The sequence below is a fragment of the Meles meles genome, unplaced genomic scaffold (genome assembly GCF_922984935.1).
Source record: "Meles meles unplaced genomic scaffold, mMelMel3.1 paternal haplotype, whole genome shotgun sequence".
Classification (NCBI taxonomy): domain Eukaryota; kingdom Metazoa; phylum Chordata; class Mammalia; order Carnivora; family Mustelidae; genus Meles; species Meles meles.
In genome coordinates, this window is record NW_025721582.1 from 2224232 (window position 1) to 2227867 (window position 3636).

The 3636-nt window shown below is 43.6% G+C and overlaps 1 pseudogene; it reads left to right on the plus strand.

Annotated features, from left to right (window-relative positions):
* The first annotated feature begins 2531 nt into the window (after positions 1-2531).
* Positions 2532-3246, plus strand: LOC123936520 (annotated as a pseudogene).
* Positions 3247-3636: the final 390 nt, after the last annotated feature.

The following is a 3636-nucleotide window of genomic DNA, read 5'->3' on the forward strand; positions in this document are numbered from 1 at the left end:
AAAACAGACACATAGACTAGTGGAACAATGTAGAGAGCCCAGATATGGATCCTCAATTCTATGGTAAAGTAATCTTTGACAAAGCAGGAAAAAATATCCAGTGGAAAAACAGTCTCTTCAATAAATGGTGCTGGGAAAATTGGACAGGTATATGTAGAAGAATGAAACAGGAAGATTCTCATACAACATATGCAAAGATAAACTTGAAAGGGATAAAAGACCACAATGTGAGATAGGAGTCCATCAGAATCCTAGAGGAGAACATAGGCAGTGACCTCTTCGGTATCAGCCACAGCAACTTCTTTCAAGATATGTCTACAAAGGCCAAGGAAACAAAAGTGTAAATGAACTTTTGGGAATTTGTCAAGATCAAAAGCTTCTGCACACCTGTACTCGAGGAACTGCAGAACACTCATGAAAGAAGTTGAAGAAGACACAAAAAGATGGAAGACTGTTCCATGCTCTTGGATTGGAAGAATAAACATTGTTAAAATGTCTATACTGCCTAGAGCAATCTATACTTTTAATGCCATTCCGATCAAAATTCCACCGATATTTTTCAAAGAGCTGGAGCAAATAATCCTAAAATTTGTATGGAGTCAGACGAGACCCCGAATTGCTAAGGAAATGTTGAAAAACAAAAACAAAACTGGCGGCATCACGTTACCCGATTTCAAGCTTTACTACAAAGCTGTGATCACCAAGACAGCGTGGTACTAGCAAAAAAACAGACACATAGACCAGTGGAACAGAGTGGAGAACCCAGATATGGACCCTCAACTCTATGGTCAAATAATCTTCGACAAAACAGGAAAAAATATTCAATGGAAAAAAGACAGTCTCTTCAATCAATGGTGCTGGGAAAACTGGACAGCGATATGTAGAAGAATGAAACTCGACCATTCTCTTACACCGTACACAAAGACAAACTCGAAATGGATAAAAGACCTCAACGTGAGACAGGAATCTATCAGAATCCTAGAGGAGAACATAGGCAGTAACCTCTTCGATAAGAGCCACAGCAACTTCTTTAAAGATATGTCTCCAAAGGCCAAGGAAACAAAAGGGAAAATGAACTTTTGGGACTTCATCAGGATCAAAAGCTTCTGCACAGCAAAGGAAACAGTCAACAAAACAAAGAGGCAACCCACGGAATGGGAGAAGATATTCACAAATGACAGTAGAGACAAATGGTTGATATCCAGGATCTATAAAGAACTCCTCAAACTCAACACACACAAAACAGATAATCATATCAAAAAATGGGCAGAAGATATGAACAGACACTTCTCCAACGAAGACATACAAATGGCTATCAGACACATGAAAAAATGTTCATCATCACTAGCCATCAGGGAGATTCAAATTAAAACAACATTGAGATACCACCTACACCAGTTAGAATGGCCAAAATTAGCAAGACAGGAAACAACGTGTGTTGGAGAGGATGTGGAGAAAGGGGAACCCTCTTACACTGTTGGTGGGAATGCAAGTTAGTGCAGCCACTTTGGACAACAGTGTGGAGATTCCTCAAGAAATTAAGAATAGAGCTTCCCTATGACCCTGCAATTGCACTGCTGGGTATTTACCACAAAGATACAGATGTAGTGAAAAGAAGGGCCATTTGTACCCCAATGTTTATTGCAGCAATGGCTACGGTCGCCAAACTGTGGAAAGAACCAAGATGCCCTTCAACGAATGAATGGGTAAGGAAGATGTGGTCCATATACACAATGGAGTATTATGCCTCCATCAGAAAGGACGAATACCCAACTTTTGTAGCAACATGGATGGGACTGGAAGATATTATGCTGAGCGAAATAAGTCAAGCAGAGACAGTCAAGTATCATATGGTCTCACTTATTTGTGGAGCATAACAAATAACATGGAGGACATGGGGAGATGGAGAGGAGAGGGAGTTGAGGGAAACTGGAAGGGGAGATGAACCATGAGATACTATGGACTCTGAAATACAACCAGAGGGTTATGAAGGGGTGGCGGAGGGGGTGGGAGGTTGGGGAACCAGGTGGTGGGTAACAGGGAGGGCACGTACTGCACGGAGCACTGGGTGTGATGCCAAAACAATGAACACTGTTATGTTGTAAATAAAAAAAATAAAAAAAAATGAATATGCCCTGGAGCACTGGGTGTTGTGCAAAAACAATGAATACTGTTACGCTGAAAAAATAAATAAATTAAAATACAGATTTAAAAAAAATTGCTATCTAAGCAGAAAAAAAAAAAAACTTCTGCACAGCAAAGAAAACAGTCAACAAAACAAAGGACAACCCATGGAATGGGAGAAGATATTTGCAAATGACAGTACAGACATAAGGTTGGTATCCTGAATCTATAAAGAACTTCTCAAACTCAATACACACAAAACAGATAATCATGTCAAAAAACGGGCAGAAGACATGAACAGATACTTCTCCAATGGAGACATACAAATGTCTATAAGACACATGAAAAAAAGTTCATTGCCAGCCGTCAGGGAGATTCAAATCAAAACCACATTGAGGACAGCTAAGATGGCTTCCCCGGCAGGGAAGGTTGCTCGAGGGTGGTTGGTCCTGGCGCTGGGCCTGCGGAGTGCTGTCCCGCGGCTTCCAGGTCTAACCCAGGTGGGTGGGGCCGCTATAGTCCTGAATACAGGGATCCACAGGCTGACAAGGAGTATTACCGCAAGCCCTTCGCGGAGCTGACTGAGGAGAAGTGTGAACAGGAACTCAGGAAGACTCAGCTTATCAAAGCTGCCCCAGCAGCGAAAACAAGCTCTGTGTTTGAAGACCCCGTGATCAGTAAATTCACCAACATGATGATGAAAGGAGGAAACAAAGTACTGGCCAGATCCCTCATGACACAGACTCTGGAATCTGTGAAGAGGAAGCAGTTTGAGAAGTATCATGCTTCTTCTGCTGAGGAACAGGCAACCATCGAACGCAACCCCTACACCATCTTCCACCAAGCTCTGAAGAACTGTGAGCCTGTGATAGGGCTGGTGCCCATACTCAGAGGTGGCCATTTCTACCAGGTCCCTGTGTCACTTCCAAACTGGCATCGTCACTTCTTGGCCATGAAGTGGATGATCACGGAGTGCAGGGGAAGAAGCACCGGCAGATGCTGATGCCGGAGATGTCGCATGAGCTGCTGGAGGCTTTTCACAACCAGGGCACTGTGATCAAGAGGAAGCATGACATGCACAAGATGGCCGAGGCCAACCGTGCCGTGGCTCACTACTGCTAGTGGTAGGGGAGGTGCGGTGCTGTGCTGCATGAAACAGTGGGAGCCACAGTCACGGCGAAAACCCCTTGTGGCCGAACTGGTTCCTCTTTAAGGGCATGCAGGCCTTGTAAGCGGGGAGCAACGTATTCATGCTCATCAGTCCTTTCTTTGGGGGCTAGAACTTGCTTTCCTGTCCCAGCTCCTCATAAAGCGGGAACGTTTCAATTTGGATTGGTACTTCGGGCCCTTCCAGCTTCTCTTCTTCTATTCAGGGTAGAACTTTGGAAGATACGAAAGGAAGCAGTTTTAATGTTAGAAAAGGTTTATTAGAAAATTCTCCTGCTGAACTGGTGTCACGTGTGTGGTGGTACCTGCAGTTTACTAAAATCGACTGGAAATTTGTTTGTTTCC